We start from the raw sequence: 19,244 nt of genomic DNA on the forward strand, positions 1-19,244 counted from the left end.
GTAAACTGTTCCAGTAAACCTTTATCCTTGGAGAACAACTGTACTTAAACAAGTTAGTACGTGCAAAAAAATGACTTAATGTTAATTTTGTGACCTCTTCTCATTAGTAGAGCACTAGAATGCACGACGTAATTGTCATTTGATAACCGGCATGACAAATTAACAAAAGAGTGCAATAGTTTCAATGAGTCGATATTCTGCCAAGTACACAATGATGACTACTTCAAAGATTTCATAACAAATGAGGGGAAAAATTATGGTCATAGCGATGGATAATGAAACGAACAGATTTTCTTTGAACAGATTCAATCTTATCTACATCACACGCTTTGAATGGATTCCATACGCACGAAGCGTACTCTTATATTGAACGAATCAGTGTTTTGTACATTAGCAATTTGGTGGATTTTGGAGATGTAGCTAAAATACGTCTTAAATAACCTAATTTTAAGGGCGAAGCTCCTTATAGCGGCACCCGTTCGTCCCTCGTAGTCGTAGTGTGTAAGCAGTCTTACGCTTTGACCTCCAAGGTGGTGCCGGTGGGAGATTTCTCCTGTGCGTTGTTGAAGAATAAAAAAAAATCGCAGCGTGCGCGTGAACTAAAAGCCGAGTTCTTCTGTCTCTCATTCCCCATTAGCAGCCATTGGCATGTTCCAGTAGGAAACGTTAGTAGAAGTAGAAGTGTTAAAAGCCGACTTCTGCTGTCTCTCATTCCCAGTAGCAGCCATTGCTTACCTCCAAGGTAGTGTCTGGTGAGATTTCTCTTGTGCGTGAATAAACAATAAAAAATTTTTGTTCAAAACGCCGTTGATTGATGAAATAAACCAACGAAAGACGCCAGATGTTTTCTAAAAGGAAGACGAAGAGACGCCAGATGTTTCTAAAGCAAAACAAAAAGAAGATGCCAGCTGCTTAACGAAAGACGCCAGGTGTTCTCTAAAGTAATGGTTTTATAATCAAAACTACATCGATACAGGTTTGTAGTTGCCGATGCTCATTGCCGTCGGTGTGCGCTCGTATGGATAAGGATGCCGAAAAGCGGGCGTGCAGGGCAGCGGCAGCGCTCGCTCGCAGGCAGGACCCTGAATGAGAGCACGCGAGGCAGACGCGCCGGGAAGTTGCGCGACGTCGCCGCCAAGATCCTGCTGTACGGGAACAAGAAGCCGCATCAGCAAGGCAGCGTCGGCAAGATCCCGCCGTACATCAACAAGAAGCTGCAGTGGCACGTCAGTGTCGGCACGATCCTTTCGTACGGGAACGAGAGGCCACATCAGCTAGGCAGCGTCGGCAAGATCCTTCCGTACGGGAACGAGAGGCCAAGGCAGCACGTCAACGTCGCAAAGCAGATCTTGAAAACGTTCGACAAGGGGAAGCGGCGAGGAAGCGCGCATATCGCCAGGCGAATTAACGGAAAAAAATTTCACGTTATTACTTCCAGGAGCTTCGCCCAATCTCGTCATCATTCACCTCGTGGATCTGCTGTCAATTTTTAATGCTTTAGATGTAGTGTAGTCTATGAGGTGTGACCAATGCATGTTGTGAGTGAACATAACGCCAAGATATTTGTATGTCTGTGCCTGGGGAACTGCGGTGTTGTTGAAGGAGTATGCATGTTGCGATGGAAAATGACTGTTCGTGAATGAGAAAGCTACAGTTTTTCACAAGTTTATACTCAACTGCCAATCTGAGTATCATGAACAAAATGTGAGAAAGAATTGTGAAGTACGATGTGATTATTAGGACAAGTTATTACCTGAAAGATCACACAGTCGTCGGCGTACAGACGAACTTGGCACCTAATTTTGCTTGAAAGATCATTCATAAAATCTGAAAATAACAGAGGACCCAAAACGAGGTCCCGTGTGACACCAGATCTAACTGCAATGGCGGAGGATGGCTTGGAAATAAATGAAACAAACGGAGAGCCTGAGCTTGGAAAACTTGCTATTCAGTCGATCAATTGCGGATTATTCAAAAATATGCCTAGTTTACTTAGACGCTTGCTATGAATGACTGTGTCGAACACCTTTGAAAATATGTAAAAATGGCATCAATCTGATAACCAATGTCTAAATTACTCATATTATCATGCGAGAATCCCACAAGCTGTGTTATTGTGCTGAATCCACGACGAAATCCGTAGTTGTATGCTGGTAAAAAGGTTATTTGCTTCAAGAAACTCAGTTATCAGTTTAGTAATGATGTGTTCGAGCAGCTTTCCGGCATTGGAAGTGAGTGATATGGGTCTACAATTTGAGAAGAGCTGTCTGTTTCCCAACTTATACAGAGGAAGAACCTTGGCTAGCTTCCAGGACTCAGGGACTGTACTTTAAGACAAACATTTGTTAAAAATAATGGTAAAATACCGTGAGCACCAGAGAGCCTACCGCACGAGAAAGTTATTTGGAATATTATCTGGGCCAGTACATTTATTTGTATCTAATTTCAGAATCAAGCTCAGCATACCACCAGTGCTAATTACCTGTTCATCGACGGACAGCTCTGGCTTAAAACTTCTGAACACAGGGAGGATATTATAGTTATGCGTGAACACTGAATAAAAATACATACTTAACGCATTAAAAGGGTTTAAAATAGTCACGCTATCTATATTGTCACGAACAAAACAAGACCTGCAGCGAGGAGTTCACTTGAACCAGAGCAACGAAGATGTTCTCTTCTTCTTCGTCCCCAAAAACGCGTATTAGCCACAGTGGCTCGTTCATCAATGGTGGCATTACCCCCTCTCCCAAGAAGCATCGTCTCGATGCTGTACATGAAGGCAAAAAAAGAAAAGAAAATTAGATGAAAATTAGCATGCGAGCAAAATGAATGGCGTAAGGCGGATAACGTAGTTGGTTGTGGGGACAAAAGTTAAATGAGAAATAAAAAAAATAGGAAAAATGTAAGGAAAAGACGAAACAAAAAGAAAGACGCGAAGTTACCAATAAAGTCAGTCACTCACTGGCGATTCACAGCGCGAAAAGTATGGCTTGAGACGTGAAACATGAATGACTTCAGTTTGCGGGGTGAAACGGGAACGTCTCGAATTGCCTTGTGGTAGAACCTCGTAAGTGACGTCGCTGAGACGTCGCACAACCTTGTAAGGGCCGAAGTAGCGGCGAAGAAGCTTTTCGGAACGTCCACGCTGTCGGATAGGGGTCCACACCCAGACTTCATCACCTGGATTAAAAATAACTTCACGGTGGCGAAGATTGTAGCGGCGCGCGTCTGCGGTTTGGTGACGTTGAATACGGTGACGAGCAAGTTGACGGGCCTCTTCTGCGCACTGCGCGAATTTGGCGGCATCCGTGTGGTATATTCCTAAGTTGTCGGGCAGGAGCATGGCGTCGAGCATCGTCGTGACGTCGCGACCGTGGACTAAGCGAAAAGGTGTGAAACCGGTACTTTCTTGAACAGCAGTGTTATAAGCAAAAGTTACGTAGGGAAGTATGGTGTCCCAGTTCTTGTGATCGATGTCCACATACATTGACAGCATGTCTGCAATTGTCTTATTGAGTCGTTCAGTCAGCCCATTTGTTTGCGGGTGGTAAGCCGTTGTTTTACGATGTTCCGTGCACTTAATCGCAAGACTTCCTGCAGCATCTCTGCGGTGAAAGCTGTACCACGATCAGTTATGACGACAGCTGGAGCACCGTGACGTAAGACGATGCTGTTAACAAAAAATTGGGCGACATCTGCTGCGGTGGCTTTTGGAAGTGCCTTGGTTTCACAGTAGCGTGTTAAGTAGTCTGTAGCGACGACAATCCACCGGTTTCCAGACGAAGACGTGGGGAATGACCCCAGCAAGTCCATGCCAATCTGATGAAAGGGTGCCTTTGGTGGGCCAATTGGGTGCAGTAGTCCCGCTGGTCGTAAAGGTGGAATCTTACGTCGCTGACAGTCGCGACATGTGCGAACGTAGTGCTTCACAGTCTTCGCGAGACGTGGCCAGTAGTAGTAGCGTTGAATCCGTTGCAGCGTGCGCGTATAGCCGAGGTGTCCGGATGATGGCTCATCGTGACATGCACGTAAAATGTCACCACGAAGCGTAGTTGGCACAACAAGCAGATACATAACTTGTGTAGAATGAAAGTTCTTTTTATAAAGCACTCTATCACGGAAACAAAAGGAAGATAGTGAGCGCGCAAAGCTTCGAGGAAGGTGAGAATTGCGTCCTTCCAGGTAGTCAATGAGCGGGATGAGCTCCGAGTCGTGACGCTGTTGCTCAGCTAAGCTGGTCGCTGATACGGCAGAAAGAAAAGTGTCGTCGTCTTCAAGGTCAGTGTTGGCATTTTCGACCGGTGCACGTGAGAGACAGTCGGCGTCGGTGTGTTTCCGCCCAGATTTGTGGACGATGGTGACATCGAAATCTTGTAGCCGAAGGCTCCATCGTGCTAGACGACCTGAGGGATCTTTGAGATTCGCGAGCCAACAAAGGGAATGGTGGTCGCTAACTACCCTGAATGGGCGGCCATACAAGTATGGGCGGAACTTTGTTATGGCCCAGACAACAGCGAGGCATTCCTTTTCGGTTGCAGAATAGTTTTTCTCCGCTGGGGATAACGTTCTGCTCGCATAAGCGATCACGCGCTCGACGCCATTTTGCCACTGAACTAATACCGCTCCTAGTCCAACGTTGCTGGCGTCAGTGTGTAATTCCGTGTCAGCGCTTTCGTCAAAATGACCAAGTACAGGCGGAGCCTGGAGGAGGTTTCGGAGGGTGTCGAACGCATGGCACTGATCGGGACCCCAAACAAACGAGACACCGTCTTTTGTAAGCTTGTTGAGGGGTTCAGCAATCTTCGAGAAGTTTTTGACAAAGCGCCTGTAATACGCACAGAGCCCCAGAAAACGGCGTAGGTCGCGCTTATTTGTGGGCACGGGAAAGGTGGCAACGGCGCGGGTTTTCTCGGGATCTGGCCGGATGCCAGCATGGCTCACAACGTGACCAAAGAACTTCAGTTCTTCATAACGAAAATGACATTTGTCGGGTTTGAGAGACAACCCCGCTGTTCGAATTGCCTGAAGAACTGCACGAAGGCGTTGGACGTGTTGTTCAAACGTGTCTGCAAAGACCACGACGTCATCAAGGTAAACAAGACATGATTGCCATTTGAGCCCCGTGAGAACCGTATCCATCATTCTTTGAAAAGTAGCTGGCGCTGAGCATAGACCGAAAGGCAACACTTTAAACTCGTACAGACCGTCGGGAGTAATAAACGCCGTCTTTTCGCGGTCGCGCTCGTCCACTGCGATTTGCCAGTAGCCGCTACGCAAATCCATGGAGGAAAAATATTTAGCGTTGCGTATATGGTCCAACGAGTCATCTATCCGGGGTAGAGGATAAACGTCCTTTTTGGTGACCTTGTTCAGTTTACGGTAATCAACGCAAAAACGCAACGTACCATCCTTCTTCTTTACTAGCACAACTGGCGAAGCCCAGGGACTGGTCGATGGCTGAATGACGTCGTCCTGAAGCATCTGCTGGACTTGGTCACGTATAGCATCTTGCTCTTTTTGCGACACCCTATAGGCATGTTGTCGGATGGGTCTCTCAGTAGGTTCCGTGATGATACGATGTTGAGCAAGTGGTGTCTGTTTAACCTTTGACGTAGTGGCAAAGCAGTCTTGAAATGAGCCGAGTATACGCAAAAGGCTTTCTCGTTGAGCCGAAGGTAGCCTCTCGTTTACGTCGAGAGTGCTCACGAAGGCCTCATCAGGGTGCCCATTCGATGAAAACGAAGCTAACGTAGATGGACCATCGGCATCGGCAAGTTCTTCACAATATGCATTGGCAGTGTGTCTCGTTAGGGGGCGATATTCGTCGCTGAAGTTTGTGACCAGGAGGTGAGCATGCCTATTGCTAGGCTGAATGATTCCTCGGGCAACACAGATTTGTTGTGAAATAAGGAGAGACAAATTGGCCTCTGCAATTACCGCGTCAGACAGGTCCTGTCCCAATTCTACTTTGACAAAGAGGCTGCTTCGAGGTGGGAGAGTGAGAGAATCGTCGGTAACACGGAGCGCTCTTTTCCGGAATTGCGTAGTGTCAGTTGCAGCGCAAAAAGGATCCTCGAACGACACAGGTAATTCACGGAGGTCGATAACGGCGCCGTATTCACGAAGGAAGTCCATTCCTAGAATGACTGGCCGGGAGCACACGCGCAATACGAGGAAAGAGCCCGCAAATGTTGACGTACGTATTCGAATGCGTGCCGTGCACATACCAGTAGGCGTCACCAGATGGCCACCTGCCGTGCGCAACTGAGGTCCTTCCCAAGGCGTGGTAACCTTCCTCAGTTCAGATGCCAGTGTTGCGCTCATTACGGAATAGTCGGCACCGGTGTCGACGAGGGCGTTAACAGCATGATTGTCGACGAAGACGGCAATTTCGGCAGAAACAATCTTTTTGCTGTCAGAGAACACTGCAAAACCGGAATCGCCCTCGTCTGGTCGTTGCGTCGAAGGAGGGTCTTTTACAGTTCGCCGGGCCGCGACTTCACCCCCAGAAGTCGCCGTTCCTAGTTTCCCCTGCGGGGACTTGGTGACCGGTTCCTGAAAGGAGCGGAAGACGATGAGGGCAAACTGGGTGACGTAGACTGGCGAGGCGATGGTGATCTCGACTGGTGGTGCCGAATAGTCGAAGGAGTACGTTGGCCCGTGAGATAGGCTTCAATTTCGCGGGGGCACTCACCGTAGCGCGGGCATCGAGCATCAGGGTGGAAGCCGCGGAGACCTAGTTGCCGGTATTGACAGTTCCGGTATACGTGACCCGCTTCGCCATAGTGATAGCAGAGCGGACGGTTATCCGAGGTGCGCCACATGCTTGCCTTGCTACCACTTTGTCTTGAGATAGACGGCGAATAGGTGGGTGGGCTCGAAAACCTTGAGCCGAGAGGTGGGCTTGAAGCAGTGTCGTGAAATGGCTGCACAGCCTGGTACCTTGGCCGCATAGCAGTATCTGTAGCCGGTGGCGCAGGGGATCGCAATGCCACTGCGTATGTCAGGACTGGGGCCTCGGGAATCGGCGGTGCGATCTGGGCTAGGGGTGTGACGGCCTGCCGGACTTCTTGTCTGATTACATCCGCGAGGGCTGACACAGGTGGATGGGATCCCACTGCCTGCAGCTGTCGCAATTCGTCCCGAACGATACTTCGAATGAAGTCTGCGAGGGTCTGTCTCTCACTGTCAGAGCCGATAGCGCATGTGGCGGCCGGGATCTGGCGTTCGTATTGAGACGACCGCTGCTGCAGCGTACGTTCCATCGTAGCTGCCTCACTGATGAACTGGGCGACTGTCGTCGGTGGATTTCGCACGAGCCCAGCGAAAAGCTGTTCTTTTACTCCGCGCATCAAATGACGCACCTTCTTTTCCTCAGGCATGGCAGGGTCCGCGCGCTTGAAGAGTCGAAGCATGTCCTCGACAAACATGGATACACGTTCGTTCGGCCGTTGGTTTCTGCTGGATATGGTTTGTTCGGCCCTCTCCTTCCTTTCGGTGTTGCGATAGGCGTCACGGAGCTGTCGGCTAAACTCTTGCCATGTTGCAAAGGAGCCCTCGTGGTTCTCGTACCACGTCTTCGCAGAATCCTCCCAGTAGAAATAAACTCGGCGCAGCTTGCGAACATCGTCCCATTCGTTGATACTGGCAACCCGATCAAAGTGGTCTAGCCAGTCATCAACGTCCTCGAAGATGTCTCCATGGAACGGCTTTGGTGTCTCTGGCACGTGAAAAACATGGGCGAGAAGAGAATCATGGCCATCGCTGGTTTGGACCGCCTGGCTTGTCATCGCAGTTGCCATCTTTCTGGGTGTCGATGCCAAGGGACCAAATTCAGGGGGTAATCCACGCAGGCGGCGGCTGATTCTTGCTCTGGGAGATGTAGCTGTCTCCACGATGGCCGACACAGCCGAAGTACACGTACCCAGCACCTCCACCAGTAATGTCACGAACAAAACAAGACCTGCAGCCAGGAGTTCACTTGAACCAGAGCAACGAAGATGTTCTCTTCTTCTTCGTCCCCAAAAACGCGTATTAGCCAAAGTGGCTCGTTCATCAATGGTGGCAATATTAAAGCAAACTGTATCGGTTCTAGTGGGGTTGACAGAAGACCATACATTTTTGGGGGCTTGGTTTCGGTAAAGCAGGAAGTTCAGCCTGTAAGGAAAACTTCCTGGCATTTCCCATTTTTTATACAGGTCTATCGCAGCGGTGTTAAAGCGACCTATACTTCAGGACTACTTGTTTTCAAACAGCGCCGACAACAAACGTGACGTGAAGTTTGCAGCAGGCTGCGATTCATTGAAGAAATATGCAAATTTCTTTTTTTGAGGGGGGTTTTGAGAGAAACGAACTGATCAACGCAAAACTTCACCATATACTCAAATGCACTGACTAAAGCGTCAACGTGACCATGACTATACTTCGTGCTCGAAATGAACCATAGTTGGAAGCAAGCATATTTGTGATAGAGGTGTCGTCTGCATGAACGAAGTCATGAAACTGCTTAATTCCCGGCTGCTGTTTATTTATACAATATGGAAGCGATATGTGCACAGATTTATGATTCGAAATGCCATCAATTACGTTGCATTGAAATGCAGCTTCAACTAAAAGTGAACTGAGTAAAACAGGGTCTAAGAGAGCATTATGGCGACCTAAAGCTTGTACAATTTGTGTAAGACCCAGGGTTAGTGAAAAAGATAAGAGTTTTCTACAAATAGAAATTCCTTGCCCAGTCACACTCTTTTTTTTTTGCCAATCGATACCCGCTGCATAGAAGTTCCCTATGAAGACATATTCTGGTAAACCGAATTCATGTTTGCACATTTATGTGCTAAGCCTTTGTAAGTATTCCAAAGAGGAACCAGGTGCTCGATAGAATACGCCAACAACTTAAGACTGCTTATTTAAACATAGTTTGCACCAAGCAAGTTCTATGTCAGGTGTGTCTGGAAGCACAAAAAAGTTATATGTCAGAGCGAATAAATAACGCTACACCACCACCTTTGACATGTGATCGGTCATTGCGTACTGCTACGTAACCGGGTGGGGTTAATTCACAATCAAAACACTCCATCATGTAGCCATGTCTCTGTAATGGTCACTATAAGGAGAGAGTACGACGCAACAACGGCGAGTAAAGAACGAGTTTGTTAACTATACTTCTGGCATTTATATACAAAATACTCAAACTATTAGAAACTCCTGACTGTCAACAGTTGTTTTAGCCTTCAAAGCAAACGATTCTATCGCAGCCCCAGTAAAAGCACGTTATAAGGAATCTGTACTATTGTCTCAGATGTAGCGTACGTCATCAATATAGGCATGAACATAACGCAGCTTTACTCTGGATCCTTCATCTCGATAACTGACAGTCGTGTTCCGCAGATTTTTTTTCGTAACACGTACACATTCGGGGATAAATCTTCAGGTATGTACAGACCAGACCATTTCAGTTTCGAAACATTTTTGATGACGTGCATCTTTTCCCTTTAATCACAGATTTTTATTGGGAATGATCGTGTTCTCCCTTCACGTGATCTTCCTATGCGATGACATCGCTCAATATCTGGGCATTGTGTCTGCAGACTCTCAGATAGCACTTCTGTTACAGCATTCAGCAAATAACTATTTTCATCACGCGTTTCCGAGAAGCTATGAAAAACTAATGCGACGTTGAGAAATATGAGCGATAAGCAACACAGGAAAATTACCCAATACTTTAACGAAAAAGTCTGGGCAGGAGGAGAAATGCCTAGCTAATGGAAGAAGGCCAACATATTTTTTACTGCAAAACCTAGGAAGGATAAAACGCTCCACAACCTTCGGCCCATATCGTTGACATCATGCCCAGGCAAGCGTTTTGGGACGGTTGTGCACACCAGGCTTTCTGAATATATAGAAAGAGAGAATTATCTGTCTCGCAACATGTATGGATTCAGGCAGCATTTTCTACGCAGGATATATTCCTGAGAATAAAAGATGAAGTGATTCAGAATGTAACCACTGAAGGCGAGAACGTAGTCGCAGCGATGGATTTCAGGCAGGCATTCGATACAATCTCTCATAGACTTGTACTGAAAGAACTTCAATCATTGAATTGTGGTGCTCGGACATTTGGCTGTATTAAATCGTTTCTCTCCAACCACACAGCAACCATTGGCATGGAGAACATACGCTCCCAAATGTTTCCAATGCCAAATGGAGGCACACCGCAAGGCGCAGTCCTTTCACCACTCCTCTTTAACATAGTGATGAATAGCAGCTGGAGCGAATCCAGCTGGAGCAAAGCAGCTGGAGCGAATCCCTGACCTCCAATTCGTGCTCTACGCCAATGACATCACTCTGTGGGTTGACAAAAGCTCACTGGGAAAGAAGGAGCAAACTTTACTAGAAGCTATCGACACCGTCCAGGCATTTGCTGAAGATAATGGCATGACATTTGCACCAGATAAATCAGAAATTACCCGCGTTCATGGCAGAAATTATAGAGAGAAATCAGCTATGCAACTAAGCATAGGAGATCAAACGCTGCCGGAGAGACAAACGATGAGAATAATAGGTTTATGGCTGGAAAGCAACAAAAGAAGCTATACAATCAAAATGCTGAAATGTACACTGAAAAAGATCGCTCGAATGATTCACAGAATAACAAGAAAAGGCAAAGGGCTAAACAAAGGAGAAACTCTACGCTTGGTACAAGCCTTCATCCTTAGTAGAGTCACATATAAACTACCATATCAGGAGCTCACACCAACGAAAATTAAAGAGATTGACTTGATAATACGGGGAGCATACAAAGCTGCCTTAGGTGTACCACTTAATGCACCCATTGACAAAGTGGAAGCACTTGGTGTGTACAACACTTTCGAAGAACTTGCGGCAGCAACACTTCTCTCACAGAAGGATCGACTATGCCTTACAAAGGTAGGCGGAGGAACCCTCACTCGCTTGGGATACCCTACTAAACCACAATACTGCCGGGAGAACATTACTATCATGGTTAAGGAAACACGCCAACACATAACCGCCTGCCCCGTTCCGCGAAACATGAGTAAGTTGTACCATGGGGCGTGAAGACAAGCTAGAGCTCGCCAGCTTCAAAGACAACTTGGCGAAAGCCACGAAGTAGTATACACCGATGCCGTTAAATCAAACGAGAGCTGCGTTATAGTAGTAGTTCAACCAATACCGCATACAGCTAAAACTGTTGCAGCGTCAATTAAAACAACCTGTACAGCGACGGCGGAGGCGGTGGCGATTGCGCTAGCAATCTAACTAAAGAGGCAGAGAACGCATCCGCATTAGTCTCGTCTGATTCCCAGAAAGCCCGCAGAATGTTTCTCTGTGGTGCACTACCAAATGACGCCTTGAAAATACTGAATGACAGGCTATAATTTGGTGCCCAGGCCCCGAGGGTATCTCGGGTAATGCACTGGCGCACAGTTTTGCTCGTGATTTGAGCAACCGAGTGAGCAACGACACCGATAATCAGTATGAACCATACACTGCACGCGATATACTCGAGCATCAACGGAAGACAAGACAGCGGTATGCCCCAACGCACAGATAGCTTAAAGTTGACGAAGCTCGCCAGCTAAGACAAATTCAGGTAAACACCTATCCACATTTAGAAAGGTGGCATGACATAAACCCCGATGCATATGTAAACCAGTGTCCGTGGTGCGAGTCACGACCGACAATGCAACATGTCACATGGGACTGCCGGAACAAGCCTATGGATGTTCAGTCTCCTATGATACTCACGCTACTGGGGAGCCTTGGGAAGCCGTCCTCGCCCGACCTGACCTGAAGACCCAAAGGAGTGTCCTGGATCAAGCCGGTCGAGTGGCAGCGGCCACTCGTGTGCTCGAATGGGGAAACCACCCTTGAAATTCTCCCCTCTTTTTTTTCCTTCTTTATAAACAAAAACGTTATGTCCTCATCAAGCCATGTAAAATAATATTGCTTTGACGTGAACGGTTTTCTCGAGCATCTGACTTTAGGCTCAGTTTGGTGTCAGATTCCATAAGTAAAGCAATTTCAGAGTCAAGTTTCTCATTTGTCGCACCATTATGAGTAACAGCTGGGGAAGATTCAAACTCAGGTACTCGAGTCTCAAGGCCCTCGAACCACCAGTTACATGTTTCTTTGATGTCAGCAATGTCACTTGCAATTTTTTTTCGGCTGGTCAGTAAAGAAGGTTAGCCATGCCGATTGAGGAACTGGTTGCGCTTTCATTGCTACTCGTAACGGGGGAACTGTTAACCTCGGCTGTCTTAGTACTACTAGCGGAAGGCTTGCATCTAAGACCAGGGCTAAGTTCGACGTCACCGCATATGAGAAGGCCATCGAAACAGTGCAAAACACGAGAGCAACAAGCAACAAAATCATTCGGGCATAACAGCAGCAATAAGAAGTAGTCGTCGGAACGATAGCTGTAAGCATTAGGAATATAACCTACCTGCGCGAGAACCAGGCATCGAATTAGCGATATTTCGGCGTTGCCGCTGTTCTGCCCACTGATGCGAGGAGCCGCTGCGAAGGCCGCGGACGCTATAAAAGAATCCACTGTTGACGTTGTCGACCACGTGGTGCCAATGAATGGCATTTAGATGACCTCGGTCTTAGGTGGATATGTTATGGTTGTCACTGCGTTTTACGACGCATTACTAAACAGAAAATTTTCACTGATTGCGGTATAGTGTCCTCCGATGGCAGGGCAGGATGCTATAAGACACGTCTAGTGATTCGCATTGCTCACAAAATGAAACGCAACAACCCACATGTAGGCAATGCACCTACTATAATTTCCGCCGCCTTCTATCGGCTCAATATTGGCTGGTAACTTACTCCAAAGTCAACATCTTCTTTTGTGGCCCAAAACACGTAACGTAGCTATGTTGAGAAATTACACATGCGAGTCACTACACTTAAAGCTTTCAAATCGCATCTCCTTTCGTGAGTACTGTACTTATCCTAGCCAATGAAATTGATCACGTCCTTATCGTAGATGTTCTAGATGTTCTGCATAAAATATTATCAGAACTTTCATAACCATTCATGAATATTTTGGTGCCCATCATTTCTTTTCCTGATTCGTTTTCCATTCATTTCCTCGCATTTCTAAAGAAGGATTGTAATTTCTTACGAGTCGTTTGAATCATTCTTGTAATTCCTTGTACACAATGACATGTTTTTGCAAGAACGGCATCACGGTGATGTTTCAGCGAATTCACGAAGGCAAATGGTATTAGGCACCCTTACCGATCCCCGTCGCAGGCAAGGAAAATGTATGTCGCTTGAAGCACACTGCTCTGTCGTTTCATGGCACTTTCTCGGACATGTGATTTGATAACAACACCCCAAGCGCAGCTCAGGTCTTGATCCAAGCTACTTCGTGTGTTAGTATAGTAGAGCAACTAAAGCGCACAAACAAGAAAAAAAACATGACACAATATATGCTACAGTAGGTTATTCCAAGTGAAACATCCCATACCAAAAATATACCGCCGTGAATTCATTAGAAAAAACTAATCTAGAAGATAAGTGCGTGAGAGTGATTTTAGTAAGGTATTTTTGTTCGAAAAAAATTCCTGATCACGAGACTGTCTTTTGAATGTTCCGGAGAAAACCAAGAATTAAGTGGGAATAACTTATGTGCATAGAACCTTGAAACTGGGCACAATGACACATTGTGGTTTGAAGCATTAAACTGTCATTGTTTTTCACGTGACGTCACAAGTAAAGTCCTATATTATTATTCACGCTCAAAAAGGCCTAGAAAAGCTAGAAAACATGCAAGTTGTGACATTTTTTTTGTAAAAACAGCAGCATATTTTCAGCTGCAAACATTTTTTGGCATTATCACCACTCAATATAGTGTCTGTGAAAAATACTTTCAACTCATGTGAAAGAACGTTTATTGGAAAAAATGCTTTCAAATTTCAGAAAAAGTCACTTTTTAGTAACATACATTTGTGAATTGAGTATGATGGCCATCGCAATAAACATATACGATATCATTCATTATATGCTTCAACGTATTCTCTTAGTATGTGGAAATTTTGATTCCTGCAAATTTTGTTTAAAGTGAACAAATAATATTTGAAGCTCACAAGCAACGTCCCTGGTCGGCAGTGCCGATATTTGCCTGCAGTGTCGATCGCGTGCTTGTTGTTGGTCATGGTGCTCGCATCAGTTGTTCAAGCAAACTCTGGCAGTGTTTTTCACGTCAGTGTACATATTGCCGCGCGTATGTGCCAGTGGTGGCGACAACGAAGCAGCGCGAGTGTCCTTGGCCAAGGGCAAAAGACGAAGAAGTCGCTGCAATCTTTTTCCTACGATCGATAAAGTGTAATCGTTTGAGGCACTATGTGTGCTCGTCGATCCCGCGTCATCACACTGGTGGAGGTGCTGGGTACGTCTTCATGCTAGGCACCCCTTCGCGGACCCGACATTCGAGCCCGGAATCGCTACCACCCGTCGACACACCAGTTCACCGTTTCAGTCGCTGTCTGCGATGTCTGGCTCCCGAGCTCAATCCCTTGCCAGAAACTGCCGGAAATCGCTTGCCTCCTTCAGCCGCCATGGCTACTGCAGCTTCACCGCACATGACACTTCAGAATCTCATGATTCCTCACTGCTTTCGTGGGTGAGACCTATGAAGACGCCCCAGACTAGCTAGACCAGTTCTAATGCTGCGCGAAGTACAACCAGTGGGCCACCCCAAAAGACAAGCTCACAAATGTATACCTCTACCTGAAAGACAACGCCCAGACGTGGCACATCAACAGGGAAAGAAGCATGGCTACATGGGACGACTTCCGCAACCAGCTGATTGACACCTTTACTAGTCTCAACAGAAAGGATAATGCGCAACGTCTCTTGGAAGCTCGAATTCAAAACCCAAATAAGAGCATTGCTTTGTTCGCCGAGGACATGACCTGTCTTTTCGGCAGAGCAGATCCCAAGATGCCGGAATACGGGAAGCTGCGGTATCTAATACGAGGCGTGAAAGTGCAACTGTTTGCTAAGCTTGTGAGAAATCCACCAACCACAGTAGCTGAGTTCACGAAGGAAGCTACAGCTATTGAACGGGCCCTACAGCAACGGTACCGCCAGCAGAACCCCGTCAACTTTCGAGCAAGTAGTCTTGTTACGACTGCAGCGAGCCTCTGCGACAACGACAGGCCTCTGCGGAAAACCATCCGGGAGATTTTTAGGGAGGAGCTTCGGCAGCTTGGTTTAATTCCAGCAACCGAACCGACGCTGGCATTGTCCTTTGTCGCTGATGTAGTCCGGGATGAGGTCAGTCAGGCTCTTTCTTCATCCGGCTATAATGATGTGCGATGGCATTTTACTTATGCTGATGCAGTCCGACGCCCCATCGTCGCACCTTCGGCATAGCGGACTCCTATGACTGGACCATCACCAACCCCGCAAATACAGCAGCTCTCAGTGCTGACGCTTTCCCAACTTCACCGATCTGACCGACAAGATAAATGCCATTTAGCCCAAAAGTGAAGGCCACAACTTGGTTCAATAGTGAGTCCCCGCTTACCTACCAGCGTCGGAAAACCGATTTGTGGCGTGCCGCTGACCGTCGACCGGTATGCTTTCATTGTGGCGAAGCTGGGCACGTTTACCGAGTTTGCCGTTATCGCGAAGCTCAGTGCTCGATATTTCCTTGCTACCGTCATTACGCTACGTACGACGATCTACGCACGTACAACGACACTCCTATGAACACACCGCCACAGAATCCAATGAGGCCCGGGTCACGTTCTCCATCTCCTGCGCGGGGCAGTTAACCTAATCATCGCAGTTTTGCCGACGTATCCAGGGTCTTTTAAAACGGTACTGGCATCGCTGAACACATCAAGGAGCTCACCTTCACTAGCGGCCTTTCTGTTGCCAGGGCTGTCATCACTCTTATTGACGAATGCACTGAACTCTTATTGACAAATTTCAGCAGAGAACGCCGACACATAGTTTAAGGCACGGCTATTGCCTATTTTGACGAACTCTCGCAAACAGAAGATTGTCGTTTAGTGGAGGAAGCAGCAGCGTGTACTATCACTACACCGACACCTGTAGACGTTGGTCCAATGTTATCTCCCATTGAGCGAGACCGCCTTCTCACGCTGATCAACAAGTTCCACGGCTGCTTCTCAGTTGGTCAAACTGCACTGACGAAACACCGCATCATCACGGATTCCGATGCCAGACCCATCCGGCAAAATCCTTATTGAGTCGCCCCAAGGAAGCGTGAGGCAATTCAAAAACAGGTGAAAACGATGCTAGAAGATGGTGTTATTCGGCCGTCTAACAGTCCTTGGGCGTCACCTGTAGTACTCGCCAAAAAGAAGGACGGTAGCTTGCGTTTCTGCGTCGACTATCGTAAGCTTAATCAGATCACAAAGAAGGACGTCTACCCTCTGCCGCGTATTGATGATTCATTGGATAGACTACGAAACGCGTGCTACTTTTCGTCCATGGACTTGAAAAGCGGCTACTGGCAAATCGAAGTGGATGAGAGAGATCGTGAGAAGACCGCCTTTTTTACGCCCGATGAGCTTTATGAATTTCAGGTACTTCCTTTCAGTTTGTGTTCAGTGCCAGCAACATTCCAGCGTCTCATGGACACGGTTCTGTAGGAACTTAAGTGGCAAACCTGCTTGGTGTACCTCGACGGCGTGAATGTCTTTTCGGCAACTTTTGAGAAACACTTACGAAGGCTCGAGGCCGTTTTTGAAGCAATACGCTTGGCCGGTCTTACTCTAAAACCTGAAAAGTGCCACTTCAGCTTCCATGAACTTCAATTCCTCGGTCACATCGTGAGCAGCCAAGGAATCCGACCAGACCCGCATAAAATTGCCACCGTGGCGAACTTCCCGACGCCATCAGAGAATAAATCAGTGCGACGTTTTTTGGGACTCTGTGCCTATTGCCAGCGACTTATTGCTAATTTTTCGCGCATCGCATGGCCATTGGCACAGTTTACTCAGGAAGATATCCCCTTCAGATGGGGCGAAGACCAACAGCAAGCGTTTCACGAGCTTCGTCAGCGCATGCAAACACCCCCCATGCTGGCCCACATCGATGAAGACGCGCCAACAATGCTTCATACAGACGCTAGTAATGTGGGTCTTGGAGCAGTCCTCGTACAGTCGAAGGACAACAACGAAAAGGTGATCGCCTACGCCAGCAGGACGCTGTCCCGAAAGAAAGAGTGTCTTGCAATGGTATGGGCAGTCCTGAAGCTTCGTCCTTATTTGTACGGCCACCCACCGTTATTAGCAATCACCACTCTCTCTGCTGGTTAGTCAACTTGAAAGATCCGTCTGGCCGTCTTGCACGATGGAGTCTTCGGCTCCAAGAATTTGACTTCAGTGTTGCCTACAAGTCAGGAAACCACACATCAATGCCGACTGTCTTTCTCGGTCTCCTGTTGGGATGGCATCCCCAGACAACGGTGACAACGACATGGCCTTTCTAGGAATTGTGGACACTGCCACCTTTTCTCAAGAGCAGTGTGACGATGCTGAACTGCTACCACTCATAAATTACCTACAAGGGCGAACGAATAGCGTGCCGAAGTTATTTGCGAGAGGGCTGCCGTCATACTGCTTGCGAAATGACGTTCTTTAGAAGAACTTTTAACCCGCCGGCAGCAGCTACTTGCTCGTTGTTCCTTCTTCGCTTCGCCGTGAGGTACTGCAAGCCTGTCACGACGAACCTTCCATTGGTCACTTGGGTTACGCAATAACATTGGCGAGGATAAGGCAGAACTATTACTGGCCAAGACTATTACTGGCCGAGATTTTCCATCGAAGCCATCGTTTTAAGACATGGTGTCCCGCAATAGTCATCAGCGACAGAGGTACTGCGTTCATGGCCGAGCTTTTGGACACCATTTTCCGAGTAAGTGGTACAGCTCACAGGAAGACAACGGCGTATCATCCCCAGACTAACGGGCTCACCGAATGCCTCAACAAGACACTGGCTGACATGATAAGCATGTACGTAGACGTAGAGCACAAGAACTGGGACGTCATTTTGGCCTAAATTACGTTCGCGTACAACACGACTCATCAGGAAACCACTCGGAATACACCCGTCAGTCTCGTTTACGGACGCGAGGTTACGACAACGTTAGACGCAATGCTCCCTCATGAAAATGATGCCAATGAGACAGATGCCGAAGAGTTTACCCAGCTAGCAGAAGAAGCCAGACAAATTGCCAGGTTGCGAATCACCTAACACCAAGGCGACGATGCCAAACTTTACAACCTACGGCACAGACCTGTCATATATAACGTGGGCGACAAAGTATGGGTCTGGACTTCTATTCGTCAGCGTGGGCTCTCCGAAAAGCTCTTGCAAAGATACTTCGGACCCTAGGAGGTTTTGCGACAAATCAGTGACGTCAACTACGAGGTTGTTCTGGACGGCGTCCAGTGTTCGAAGCGCAGCAGACATTCGCCAGAAATTGTCCACGTGCTTCGGATGAAGCCTTATTTTTAGTGAAAAACTGTGCAGTTTTGGTTTCGCCTTGCTTTTGGAACGTTTAACATCGGGGCGAGGTATTTTTAAGGGAGAGTAATGCCACGCGTTTGTGCCAGTGGTGGCGACAACGAAGCAGCGCGAGTGTTCTTGGCCCAGGGCAAAAGACGAAGTCGTTGCAGTCTTCTTCCTGCGATCAATACAGCGTGTTTGTTTGAGGCGCTTTGTGTGCTCATCGATCTCGCGTCGTCACAATATATGTATCGCAACCAGCTTGCTTTTGTCGCTTCATGACAGGCACTTAATGGGAGGAAGACAGACACAACATAGGCATGAGCGTTTGGCAGTAGAACTTGGTGGCCGACTTTGCTACATTTTATGGTGCAAGGACGCATAAATAAGATGGTGTCTTGTTTTCAGGCCTTTAAAACTAGCTTGAAAAGAACACTTCACACCTCACCAACACTGAAAAAAGGAAATTATGGCTTCCGAAACATAAGTGTTTTTTTGTTATAAAGTATTTTGCTTTCGGATGTGTCATCCTCTGCTCACGGTTTGGACGCCTTGTGTTGGGCTACGCTGATCAACAAGGACGTGCCCCGAGAAGGGGCATTTCGCTGACTCTCGCCATTTTCCCAAATGGGGATAATGGAGCACTTAATTTTTAGTAGAAGGCTGCCTTGCCACTGGCTCTTTCACACTGGCTTTCTCACTTCAACTCCGTAAGTGTT

At 47.3% G+C, this 19,244-nt stretch overlaps 1 protein-coding gene across 1 annotated transcript in view; it reads left to right on the plus strand.

The window, feature by feature from the left end:
- LOC142768250 (uncharacterized) overlaps positions 1-19,244 on the plus strand; it is an 89,267-nt gene that overhangs the window by 47,384 nt on the left and 22,639 nt on the right. The window lies entirely within an intron of this gene.

The sequence above is a fragment of the Rhipicephalus microplus genome, chromosome 1, assembly GCF_043290135.1.
Source record: "Rhipicephalus microplus isolate Deutch F79 chromosome 1, USDA_Rmic, whole genome shotgun sequence".
Lineage (NCBI taxonomy): Eukaryota > Metazoa > Arthropoda > Arachnida > Ixodida > Ixodidae > Rhipicephalus > Rhipicephalus microplus.